Here is a 13,515-nt window from a genome sequence, read left to right on the forward strand (position 1 = left end):
ATTTGCTGCTCTAACTATAAAATAAAATTTAGATATGCAGAATAAAAGTAGTACGCTTGGTACTGAAGTTCAGATGTTTGGTGTGTTGTTTGTTGAGGCTACTTTCTGGGGCAATAACTTATTTTGAAACCATATGTCTTGTTGCATTGTAGTTACCTGCTGTCATGCTGCATGAGTTTTCAGAAATAATGTAAATATATTCCATTGTCAGTATTAAAATACAAAGTAACTCCACTGTTGTCATGCTAGTAATGTTTTCTCTTGTGGGGATAGACAGCTTTTAACTTCCTTATGCATTCAGATAAGAATATGAGCTTAAGTGGTCATGATCTCTATTTGAATCATCAGTGAGACTTATGGTATAAAACAGGTTGTATGGCATTACTGACATTTTACTCTATTGAACTAGAAAATCCCTTGCAACTTCTTGCCTTTAGACTGAGCCTACTCTGTTTAAGGATCTGGAGAGTCAAGTTAGTTTTCAGCAAGTTACTTTTCCTTCCTTTTTTTTTCTTTTTTTAATTACTTGATTATTCTGCATATTTCCTAGGCATCAGGTGTCCAAAAGCACGTTGACAGAACTAATTGACTAATTAATTGACTTTGAGAAGATTGAGATATAGATATGGAGAAGAAATATAATACTTATCAAAGAGTGAGAGGGAGGAAAAAGTAATGCATTAAATGTGAAGAATATGAAGTTTGTTTGTTTAGATTCAAACTTCTAAGATTTTAAGTTTAAGATATAACTCTAGTACATTTATATTTGATTCTGCAGTCTATATGATATATACTTATTGACTGATGGGGATGGGGTGGGTGTGTTGATTGTTAATAAAGAAACAGTCAATGTTTCGGATTCATTTTTGATGTGTACATTATACAGTTTAGCAGGGAACACTAAAGAAAATGTGATCTTAATTTTTCAATGGGGTTGATCGTACGTATCATTGCTTTGATCCCCATTTGTTTTTTCAGCTTTTCTTCAAGATATCTTACTTGACTCAAGTCTGGGAACTTCAAAAAAAAGATTAGTTTTCCTATGTAATTCACACCACTTTTCTCAAGGTTAAAAATAGACTTGTGAAGTTCTTTCAATTTTTTGACAACTTCTTATTGTAAAATTTTAATTTGGGATATTTTTATTTCTAAAAAAACCATAACTGATGTTTAAGCAAAGTTTAACTTTGCTTAAAACTGGAGATTTTTAAAATCAAAGCTAGAAGAGGAAAAAATCAATACCAAAAGTATCTGTGAAGACTGTTAGTCTGATAAATTTATATAGTAGGTAATTTCTGATGCTTTCAGTAGAGGCCTCAGTCACAAATATCTATTTGGGGTTTTAGATTTCAAATCTTCAATGTAGCTTTGCTACATTTGCTCTTATGACTGTAAGTATGTATTTCTGATATGCAAAAAGATGACTTTGAGCAAAGCTGGAACACTGATGTTTCACATATCTAGTGCAGTCAGCAATGAGTTCTGTCCCACAGGGAAGAGTAAACTGAGGGGAGCAGTAATGCATATTAAAGTACACTTATGTAAGCAGGGTATTTCTAAACTATGCCAGAATAGTGGTATAGTTATATATAGTATATAAAGGCAGCCTCATATGATCTTGTAAACCCAAGCAGTTAAAAGAATAACAGAGTCTGATCTTCAGCATGAGTTTCTCTATTCTGTAGAGGCCTTGGAGAGCTGAGACACAAAATCCATTGTCCCTGTTCTGTCCTATTTTACTTAAAAGGTGGGTTTTGTTTTTGGTTTTTTGTTCTTGAGAGAACCAAGACTTATCTTGCATGCAGTTTGCAAGAGCTTTCTGGTTTTCCTTGCTTAATGGTGTATTAGAGCAACTTAACACACGCACACACGCACACAAAAACGCACCATGCACCCCACACAAATTCGAGTACCTTTAAGGCGTAATCAAGGCTCTGAGTGCTTTGCTGAGCAGTGTCTATCATAATGGACTCTGGATCAGACCAGAAGCAACTGTAAACTGAATTTACTTTCTTCCGTTGTTAGAATAGCAAGATGTGAACTTCTAAATACCAATTAAGTATTTGGTTATACTGTTATACAAGATAATATAATCAAAGATTATATATTGGGGAAAGAGATGGGAAAGCAGGTGCTAAAACCAAGTTAATCTGTCATGTCAGTATTTTAGTTCAACTTGGAGCAAGGTTAACTGTTTTGTAAATCATGAGGAAAGTATGTTTCTGCATTATTGAATTATTGACCCAACTTATACTGTTGCTTGTCTGATTTTGATACTTCACTATTCTGAACATATTTAATGTTTGAACTGCTTTCATCCCAGCATTTAATCTAAATTTGTCTAGTGCATGACTTAAATGATCCCTGTAGAAGGTTGCAGATAGCTATGCACATCTGTCCAGAGTGAATCCTTCTTAGAACGTTAGTGTACAAGAGGACTGTTTACATTATATTTTCTGTCCCAAAATACTATTTTTGGATTATGTACTTTTCAACAATGGCCGTGGAAAAAAACGATGAGGAAAGTTATGATTCTTCTTTATATTTATGTAAATATTTTTCTTGTAAAGTGTATCCATTTTGGGTGAAATGGTGATACTATCCACCCTTGGGGATGAAAGCATCGAGCAGCTGTTGGTATCGCTATGATGTGTTTGTATTGCTATATAAATTTTTATATTCTATTAGCTATCTCTTGTTTAGCAATATCTGCTCTTACATGTAGTTAAATAATACAAATGTTTTAAATAGCTGTACCCTCAGTAATAATACATTCATCCCTAAGTGGTATCTAAGCAATCTTGTTTTTTCTCTTGCTGTTGGCTGAAGTTAAAATAGTTAAAAATACTAAGTGTTGAGAAAATGAACAGAAAATCAACACTGAAAAACGTATAGCCTTTAACTATAGATCATAGCCTTTTCATAATAAAGAATCCTTATTGCTTCCCAGAAATCAGTTCTGTCATGAATACTTAGGCTTAAGAACTGTATTGTTGTACAGGTGTTGGCATATTTCTCTTGTTTTAAGGATTTAAAAAAATCTGTTGCAGGTTAGTAATTTATTATGTTTGAAATTTTAGGTTCATTTGCACCAAAACCAGATACAAATGTGCTTTGTGACAACTCTGAATTATGTAAAATATCAAACCTTTCTATCAAATTGGCTGAGTTACTTTTTCCTCTCTTTTTTTTTTTTATTTTGTTGAAGCTATTTCAAATTGAAGAAACTGCTATGCAGAGTACAAGTTAATTAGAAATAATGGCATAGTTCTGTATTTTTACTTGAATAGTTTCAGCTGCATGAATTTTAAATTGGCCATCTTAGTCTAAGGAGCTGAACAGAGATGACAGTAATGGCTGGCTACTGATCTACTTCATCGCGGTTGAAAGGACTACTCACATTTTATGGGCAAGGAAATACGGTTTTAAAAACATACAGACTAGAGTAAGTGGCCAACATTTTTCAAAGCAGGCTGATTGAAATCACTAGAATATATGATAAAAACATTTTTTTTGTTAATGAAACTGAATTCATAATTTAAGTGGTTCAATGTTGCTTTAAAATTTATCTGATTTAAAAAACATTGAGAACAAGATAGTATTTTTTTTTTTTTCTCCTGCATTGCTGCACACACATGTTGGAAAATTATTCACATTGTGTGAGCAAGAAGTTTATATACTGTTCTGTTGTGTGTAAGAGTTTTCATTTGTTTTTATGCTACAGTTTCACATGAATCGCTGCATTTGTCTCTTGCTGTCTCTGAAAAGTAAAGAAATTATGTTGTTGAATTACCTGCTGGGGATGAGTTAAAATTAATTCAGGTAAAGAACCACTCTGAATCCTATCTTACTTCTGAATAAAAAAAGATTTTGGGGGGGAAGGTTTGGATCTCTTTTGATAAATCTGTTGTTGGACTTTATTCTTTACTGCAGTTTCTCATGGCCTCCTTTCTGGTTTCATCATGACTTTGGTCTTTCCATCTTCTTTGAGGATGGGATAAATAAACAGAATACCAAAACAGAGCTTGCATTTGTGTTTCTGAGGAATTAGATCAATTCCGATGTTCTCAACAGGTATTATTCCATTGCCCAAGCGTTCAGATGATTTGCAGGTACTGACTTACACTGATTTGAGGCTTCCTGTATAGCTGTAAAATAAAGGAAACCAGAGACCTTTGAAGCTCTGGAACTCTAGTATCTCATTCTCTTTAAAGATTAAAAGCTGGCTTATGTACTTAGGGATCCACTAACAGGATGTTGCAGATCACTGGCATATTTTGTGATAGAGCAGAAGTGACGATAAACCTTCAACCTTTCTTACATTATTTTCATGAGAAGATCGTAACCACAAATTAGCCCAGCTTCTGAAGGAGCAGCCTCCTGAGGCTAGATCCTTTAGTGATATCTCTGACTGATATTGATAAAGTTAAGTAAAAAGTCATAAAGACTCACAGCATTAAATAAAGAAAAGAATGGTATCTTGATTTTGAATGTTTCAGTTTTTGGTCCTATGCAGGACAAAGCCTTAGTTTCAGGATGGTCTGGTGGAATAGCAGGTGCTCTTCTTAAACTTTTCTTTTCTTTAAAAGACTTGAACTTGAAAAGCATAGGCTTGGAGAATAGAAAATTTCTTATTTTGCTGCTATGAACCTGCTTGATCTTGTATGTTTTCTAGTGAATTTCATAAAACTTCCATTAATAAATGGAATCCAAAGCAAGCCTGTTGGTCTCTGAGGTGCCTGTTGTTGGCTAATGGTTCTCCTGGAAGTGAGATGGGTCAATGATAGTGGGGTGGTTTTTTTGTTTGTTTGGTTGGTTTTTGTTTGGTTGGTTTTTTAAGTAACAAGATAAAGTAAGGTTAGTAGATAAGGAAATTGTGAAAAAGATTTCCTTAAACAAAATACAAAGAGTATTGACCTGTAACTGGACTTCTTGAAAATACTTGTTTCTTTCATGCCTGGAGTAAGATTGCTTAGAGAATTTTTAGGGCTTTTCTGTTTTTGTCCCTCTCTGAAAAGCTCTCTGTACAGCCAGCTTATTCCAACCACCTGTACCTCAGATCACAGCTTCACTTTCAGTAACAGCAGATTTGTTCATTACTATCGCTGCTGGATCACACTTGAGTAGAAATTTGATCCAGATCAAGTATAAGCAAATAACACCTCTGTTGATTTGGTGAGAGCATGCAACACCATTGTTCTGCAGCTTTCTGTTGGCTATGGTAGGACAGATGCTTCTCTGTTCAGTGTGGGCTTGGAACAGAATTACAGTTACCAAGTGTTTGAACAGATTCATACAGAGGCCAGAGAGCTCTGGTGTTTTGCATCATGTGAACGTGCGGGGGTTTTGATCTAGTAATTAGGCACTCTACAGCCCCATTTACCATCTTGAGATGTAGACCAAGTCCATGTCATCGTTTTCACTTTTTATCAGTGAGAGAACTTGTTGAATGTACTTCGTTCTAGTCCTTTCTCACTCTTAGTAACTTTAGTGATTTAAATAACTTGTGAATCTCCTTTCTACTTCCATTCCTGCTTTCTTGTCGTTTCATAGGTTCCCTGTGTCTGTCCTTCATTCCCAATTGCAGTTCTGTGCAGAAGCTTCAGCCTCTAGAGGCTGTAGTTGCTTTGCCATGGAAACATCGATTTATTTTTAGGTCTAAAAATTGTTTTCTCGTAATTTTTTAAGCTGCATATTCCTGAGTGACTTCCCTAACAAAAGCAAGCTTTTATGCATTGCTTATGACATTTAATTTGCCAGCAACTTTTTTTTTAACAGAGGTTGAAATATTGGTAAAATATTAGCAATGAAAATAGCTGGTAATTTTTTTTAGTGCTGCATGGTGATGAACTTCATTTCTCTTCAGTAGCTCATATGCTGTAACATAATTGAAGACCGATAAGCCGCACAGACAGTTGAAGTAGCTTTCATATAAATTATAATGTGAACAGTGAAGTACAGATTAGAGCTGTTAATCATTGAAATGGGATTAGGCTTGTGTTTTGATCTTTAACTACACAGTTTTAATATGTTCACTTGGTTCACTTGGTTGCTTGCAGTTTCATAAAGTTCTGTATCAGATTTTTCTGATTTATCAGATTTCTTTTATGCTCATATGCTTTTATGCATCAGTATGCTTTTATGCTTCAGTAGCAATATACCAAGATAATATATGTTTTGATTTCTTATTTCTCTGGAAACTAAAATGGATTAAATAATTATTTAACTACCCCTCTTTAATTTAGCAAGTTCAGTCACATTTCTTGGAAACACCTTTGCTTTCTTTAAATTGTTGTATGTTTATACTGTAAAGCAAAAGTGAATGTGCTTCTACTGAAATTTTAGTCAGGCAGGAGGCACTTCATATATACCAAGTTTGCTGCCATCATCAAGTTTCTCATGCAGCTCCAAAAGTTAGTGAATTCAAAGGGGAGATCTTTCATAATCAGATAATGATTTGTGCCTCTGTTTCCTTCTTCATGTTCAATAAAGACATTTTGGACCATGCTTTCAATAGGAAAGAGTAAAGATAGCTAAGCTGGAAAGAGCAAAGTACTTCTGTAAGTGTTCATTGCTTAGATCAAAGAAGTGTAATCCACACTGGGTAAATCTCCTTACTACCTTGTGACATCTTTATAGTTACATGGTGGACTTTCCCTTTATTCTCTGGTTTTAGCTTCTCATACTTTAGTCAGTATCCTGAGCTCTTCATCTACATTTTTATTGGAGCAGCTCCGCTCAAACAAGAATATATTCACAAAGGTGGAAAATATGGTTGTTGGGATTGTCTCCAGAGCTAAGGTGTCTGTCCATAGAAGTATCTGTAGTGCCTCCTTAGAGCTGTTGAGATTGGCTCACTTGTGATTTGAGTGCAGCAGAGGGTGATGAACCTGAAGAAATGCCAAGATAAGGTGTTCCTGACTGAAGTAGAGAAAGGAGGGCAATTAAAAAATCCCACTGATTGACTGGTTTATGCATGTCTGCCCACATAAAGGAAAGAGGAGAGTGTCAACCCGTAGTCCTCCTTTGATGAGGAATCTTATGGTCTATGGCCAGCACAGCAATATAGTGAAAAAAGATGAAACAACAAGCTCTTAACAGGAGAAATAAATGTAATAAGCAGAAGCCCAGAAAGCAAGCTGCGCACATCTAAATGGAAGGGGATATATGATGGGGAATCCTTGGTATTATCAGCTGGACCCTACTGAACTGCCGAGGGAATGAAGATCTGCTAGAAGAGCTAGGAAGTCCCCAAGTTATGTTGGAAGTGCTTATTTAAATACCATCTCCATGATACCATATTAAAAAAAAACTTTAAAAAAAAAAAGTGTTCCTTATGACATCTGGGTCAGAGAGATTGACCCCGGAGGAAAGGTGACATAGGTTTCACCAAGTGTGGAGCGATAGAAAGAAAAGGGTATACCAAAGGCCTACTGAAGCAGTGAGATAGTCCTAATTCTTTGAAATAATAATAATATAAAAAAGAGAGAGTGTGAGATTAATACAATCAATATACCTGATACCCGACCCTTAGTACCACCTTAATGAAATGTCTCCGTTTATTAATTTTTAAAGTAATAGGAACTAGAAATAGAATGTCCAGTTTCTTTCAATTTGGCCCAGAGACACTTCTAATGCGGGAAGTGGTAATGTCTACAGGATTACTGTTACAAAAAGCATCTGTACCATGTTGGGAAGAAAAAACAGTTGCTTTCATATGATTAAAATCAGAAATGACGGAAAGAATGCTTCTGAACAGTTCATCAGAAGGAAGCATGCACAGTTCAGTAGACAGATAAATCACTTTTATGTTTCCGTGTTTAGGGTTGTTATAAACAAGACTTCATTAAAACTATCTTAGTAGCAACTGCAGTTTGCTTATTCTTACTGAACACAAATGTAAAGTTATCTAATTGTGAATATGTATCTTGTTTCTGTGTTAAATAAATCTATAATTAATATAGTGAAAGTCTCTCCCTTTTGAGTTTACCGTTCAGCCATTGAGAAGTTTCCTTCTCAAATCTTGCAATAAAGGTAGTACGTGTACTAAAAACATGCACTCAGGGGAGATAAAAATTGAGGCTCACTTCAATGCAACACTTTGACAAACTTTCATTCTGAAGTTTTCGTAAGCATGAAAGAGTGAAATAATAATGTAAGAATAACCTTTAAGGAATCTTTAAGCTCATTTTATTTACTTTATAGATCTGGTAATCAGACATTATGTCAAAATTGTGTTCATGTTGCACATGACTAAAATTCAGTATTGTGGTTCTTGAGCATTTTGTGCCTTTACCAATCGTTAATGAGGCACAGATCACTACTCCTTCTGCAGAAGCTTTCTTGGGTTCCCTTTTATTAAGCAGAAACACAGATTGACCTTAAAAAAAAAAAAAAAAAGTTATTGATCTGAAGCGTGGTATAATCCTTGAAGTAAAAATCCCATTGCTCCACAGAAGCTCCTTTGAGTGTTTAATTTCAAGCTTCAGATCCTAGTTATCAAAAGGAAACAAACTGCAGTGGTAGAGAGTCTTCTGATTACACTTCAGTAGTAGCATATCTGGGTGGTAAAACAGATAGAAACTTCCTTTAGAATGCACATAAATTTAGTATAAAGAATCCTTTGGTGGAAGGAACTGTTTTCCCAGCCTGTTTCTTTTTAAAAGTTGAACTGGGTAGTTCTGGACCAGGTGAAATATATGGCATGGAAACAGCAGTTTGACAGAAAAAATAGCATATCGTAAAACTTTGAAGAAACAGGCCTTAACTTATATCGACCAAAACTTAATCTTTTACCCTTTGAGATGACAGACAGTGCAAATTTGACTTTATAATTCCCTCTCTTTCAAAGGATGAAATATAGCATGCCAGAGCAAAATTTTCAAAAGGAAGTTAAGAAACAAAGCTGCAGGTGCCAGTAGGGAAAAAAAATCCTTCCAAATTAATTACTTCAGACAACAACTATTGCTCTTAAACTTTGCATACTAATTTTGAGTCTGAAGGCTGCTTTAATCCGTATATTTTTGTAATAGGTGTATCTTCCTCCCAACACACAGATTCCAGAAAGAAAAAAGCATTATAGAAACCAAAAGTTTCTGAAAGAAAGTAATGGGGGGGCGGGGGGAGGAATTAGGGAGCTTGGACTTTTCTTTCCACGTAGCTAAACAGAATTAAGATTTTTATTTTGGAGGTCTTACATGTTCTTGAGTAACTCCGCTGGACTGTTTTGAGGGTTAACTAATATGCACTAGCAACTCTTAACATCTGGGAAGGGGCAAGATGCATGTCACACATATGTGACATTATAATAACAGCTAGGGCTCATTATTCCTCCTTGAGCTTTAAAGCAAAAATGCTTCACTCTAGGCATTGTTGAGTATCTCTCTGTATAGGCAGTAATTCAGATTTACTGTTTCATAAACTTTTTTGTTCGTTTGTTTTACAGTTTGAGAGAAAGGTCTTACAGTTTGGCAGCATTATCCAGGTCACTGACAGCAGTAGCAATATTAGCTTCTACAATGCAATTAAAATTGAGAACGCTATTTAGTTTGCTGTGGAAGGTACTGGGCCACAGTCAGTTCTTGACAGGTTAAGACTGCACGGGAAATAGATTCTAACAACGTAAGAATGATTAGTAATTCAGCATTGAATTCAGAAGAAATTATTTTGAAGACAAACATAGTACTTCACTTCTTTCCTCTGCCAGCGAAACAAAAAAGGGGCAAATGGATGTGCCCAGCACAGTGACATACCCAGGAACAGTGCTTTGTACCTATCATATGATTCTTTCACTGCTTCTCTCTAGAGATTTCGAAATAAAATACCCAGCTATCCTTACTCGGGCTTTAAGCAGTAAGTTAAAGGACTGTATAGAAATGCTACTTGCCCATGTGCCTGCTTTGTCCATGAGTCTGTTGAAAGACCCAAGCACAATATCAGCATTACTTGCCTGATATTAATCACAATCGCTTTACCTGATTGAATTACCCTTAAAAAAAATTGATACTGTCTTTCAGTTACTGTTTGCTAACTGTTCATGTCTGGTTTATTACTATTAATTGTTATTACTGTTATTTTCCCATTTTTACTATTAACTAATACTAGATTATTGATCTGTCATTTATTTACAGACCACTATTTTTCCACTTTGACCGGTTGCCATTTGTCTCCTCTTTAAAGAGTCCAGCTGGCATCTTGTCACTGTTTCCACTGTGTGTAATCTTTTGTTGTTGTTCTTTAATCCTCCACTTGTCTTTCTTCAAGGTCTAGAAAACTTGCTTGGATAGTGTCAGGCAGAGTTGCCTGTACTAAGGAAAGGTAATATAAAACTCGAGTAGTGTCCTTTGATGTGCTCTACTGTTTGCTCAGTCTGGAAGGTCCCTGGCCTCTCAGACTGATTAGCCAGGAGCACCCAAATTGCAAATTTGTGATTTCATTCTTCTGCTTGATTTCTGAATTTGGGGACCCTTGCCTGGAAAGTCAGTTACTTGGAGAAAGAGTAATATTTAAGGATGTGTGTAAAGTCGTGCAGGGAAGAATTATCTGCACAGACAAGGAAAAGGAGCATCCAGTGATGCAGAAGAATCTTCAGTCTCAAAATCTGTTGGTCTGCACATAGGGGTTCTTGTCTTCCAGTCAAAAGTGACAGTCGTGATGGTTTGATGCATGGCAGCTGCCTTATTTTTCTATGTTTAAATGAAGAGATACTTTCTCTAAGCTCCTTGAAAAATACTTTTTGTGAGGTTTGGTCGGATGACTTGATTTTGGAGTGGAATATCGCTGCAGTAGAAGCATAGAGACAAAAAGAGCTGGCAAGTGACTGTTGCATGGTGAGAATCGTAACAGCCTGAACTGCAGAGGATGAAGGCACTTGTGCTGAATGCTTATGCTTTATTTTGTATCCATTTGTTCTTGTTTCCCCATGTCATCTTTCCTTAACAGCATTTGCTGTTGTCCTTCATTATATTCACAGATTGCATTTATGTCATCTCTCGGTTTTTGTTTAGCTAGGCTAAATAAGCCAAAGGCAAAACTCTGCAGTTTTTCATGTTGCTTCTCTAGTACACATTACTTAATATCGCACTGACTCCAAGCATGGACATTTACCCAGCATTTGATGCACACTCGTGATCAGTGCTATCGTTCCATGAAGGTATTAAGTTGGTATAGGCGGGCGCTGCTGTTGTTACTCTCTTCTGACTCGTACTACGTATTGCCATCACCTTTTTGGTGCCAACATAATTTGTGAAGCTGCTCAGCAAATGTACGTCAAAACTTTTCTTTCTTCCCAAGGTTGTCAGCTGGATCATCCTTTGCATTAGGAATAGTGTCTTTTTTTTTTTTAATCTGTGTAGTATCCTTGCAATTTTACTGCAATGTGAGAAAGAGCCCTCTGTGTGTGTATCCAGAGGACCATTAAATGGCAGCATGCGACAGTTCAGACACATGTAGCAACATTTGTCTGACTGTTCCAACAGAGCAAATTGGTCCCATGCTGGGGCATCTTGACTGCTGTGTAAAAATGAATACAGCAGGAAAATTTCCAATTGACTTATTGTTGGGAGATTTTCTGTTCTGAATTTGTATCGGTTAAGGGATTGGGGATGGGAAGATAAAACAGTAATTTGCAAGTCTTAAAATACTGAATCAGAGCAACTTACAGGTTTATTTAGGTAAAAGATGCTCACTAATTCAAAGACATTTTTTGAACTGTAGTTCCAAGTCTGTTTATTGCAAAAACTGGTTTATTTACTGCCCCTTTGTAATTGTCTTTAAAATACATCTATGCAGGTATTGCGCATACTCAGCCTGAATATGAGAAATAGCTTATGCTGTCTCTTTAATCATTAATTGAAAATTCTCCCTGTGTTGCTATAGTGTGTTTTCTTCCCCCCAAAACCCCTTCAGATTATTGTAAACAGTTTTGTTTCTCTTGCCTTTTTTTTTTTTAAATAGTTGTTGTCTTGTGCATTCATATAGAAGTGTAATAGGAACACAACCAAAGCTGTCTTTAAACCATTCCTGACTTTTTGGTATCACTCACATGCACAGGCATCTGTGCATACAGTGATTATGAAAGTGTTCAGTTTTACTTGTTGGGTTATAAATTTTAAGGTAAGACCTTTCCCTGCGTTTTGTTGTATTCATGCTACATAGACAATGTATTGGGGCTCAACAAATAATGAAATCAGAAATTTGATGTTTCTGAGAAGACTTGTGTGCTGTAAATTTGTAGTGTTTGTACCCACTAACTACGGAAAAACATTTTTTCAGGATGGTCTTTTTTTGTCTGCAGTTCGATAATTGCAAAGCTTTTTTTGCTGGAATGAGTACTGTAATAGCTCTTGCTTGATGGTTAATTTTCAAGCAGGCCATAAGAAGGCTTCCTCAGTAGCTCTCCTGATGCAATTCAATTACGATTTAAAAAAAAAAAGTCTTTCTTTGTTGTTTTGATTGTTACTTGTTTAGCCAAATCAGGGTGTGTTTAGTTTTTATCTTAGTTTATATTTAGAGAGTGTATTTCTAATGTCTCTTGGGGCTTGATTCAAGAACATCAAAATAAGTGGAAAACTTTTCATTACCTTAGGTCCTAGATTGTGAATGTAACTTTTTTTTTTTTTTTTTTTTTTTTTTTTTTTTTTTAGTCTTTGTGTGCAGAAAGAAGGAAATGTTGAATACTCTGGTCATGAAAGTTCAGATGTTTACAGGAGAGGTGATGCTACTGCACGGAGAGCTACTGGAGGTTAAGAGAAGGTTATTTCAGGAGGAGATTCTTCACTTTGTGCCTGAATCCTGGGGGAAAAAGAAAGCCTTTAGTTTTTACAAGTCCAGGCCTTTTATTGACAAAGTTGCTGAGGCTCGCAACAGATGACAGCTCCTTTGCAGTCTCAGAGCTCACATTGTCTTCTTGAGCCTGGGAGAGGTTTTCCACTTAATTCTCTACCAAAGACTGGCTCATTCGCAAGCCTGAGGAAGGTGATCACAGAAGTGATGACTGCATCAGTGTAAATCTGTCACTGTAAAATAATCTCAGTATTAGGGAGCAGGCTTTTTGTGTTAATAGTGTTCTCAGGGACTTCACTAGCAAAATGCTTGTGGAGCAGAATTTAATTTTTTTTTTTCCCTGAAGCCCTATTAAGTCTTTATGGTTATTTATCAAAGCTAGTAAAATTACAGACATTGTTTTGGGGTTCCAATGCTCATTATATCCTTTAGAGATGAAAAATTTGCAGCACATTGGTAGTGTACAGTCAGGTAACCTTCTGGTTTTTGCCTTCCCCATCGAGAGAGAGGAGACCTTTGGTTTTGTGGGTCTGTCAACAAATGCAAGGAGCCTTGCCAGTCAGCTCATTCATTTTGTTGGCTTAAACGTCAGCCAGTTTAATCAGAGTTGTACTGTGTTTTTCCGTTGTCCGTTGAGAGAACGGAACCTTTCATAGTTAATATGGAGCTATTAATTGGTACAATAATCTAGGGAGCTATCAAAAGCAATTTCTTTATTGATTTTGCTATTGG

At 36.0% G+C, this 13,515-nt stretch overlaps 1 protein-coding gene across 5 annotated transcripts in view; it reads left to right on the forward strand.

Moving 5' to 3' along the window:
* CDK17 (cyclin dependent kinase 17) overlaps positions 1–13,515 on the forward strand; it is a 102,777-nt gene that overhangs the window by 25,217 nt on the left and 64,045 nt on the right. The window contains exon 1 of one of the 5 annotated variants that reach the window (XM_013947762.2): positions 3,799–3,822. The exons of the other annotated variants lie outside the window; for them this stretch is intronic. The gene's annotated coding sequence lies outside the window, so the exon portion shown is untranslated. Of the gene's footprint in view, positions 1–3,798; positions 3,823–13,515 lie in introns of those variants that run through there. 5 annotated transcript variants of the gene reach the window in all.

Source organism: Apteryx mantelli, chromosome 1 (genome assembly GCF_036417845.1).
Source record: "Apteryx mantelli isolate bAptMan1 chromosome 1, bAptMan1.hap1, whole genome shotgun sequence".
In the NCBI taxonomy this organism is placed as follows: Eukaryota; Metazoa; Chordata; class Aves; order Apterygiformes; family Apterygidae; genus Apteryx; species Apteryx mantelli.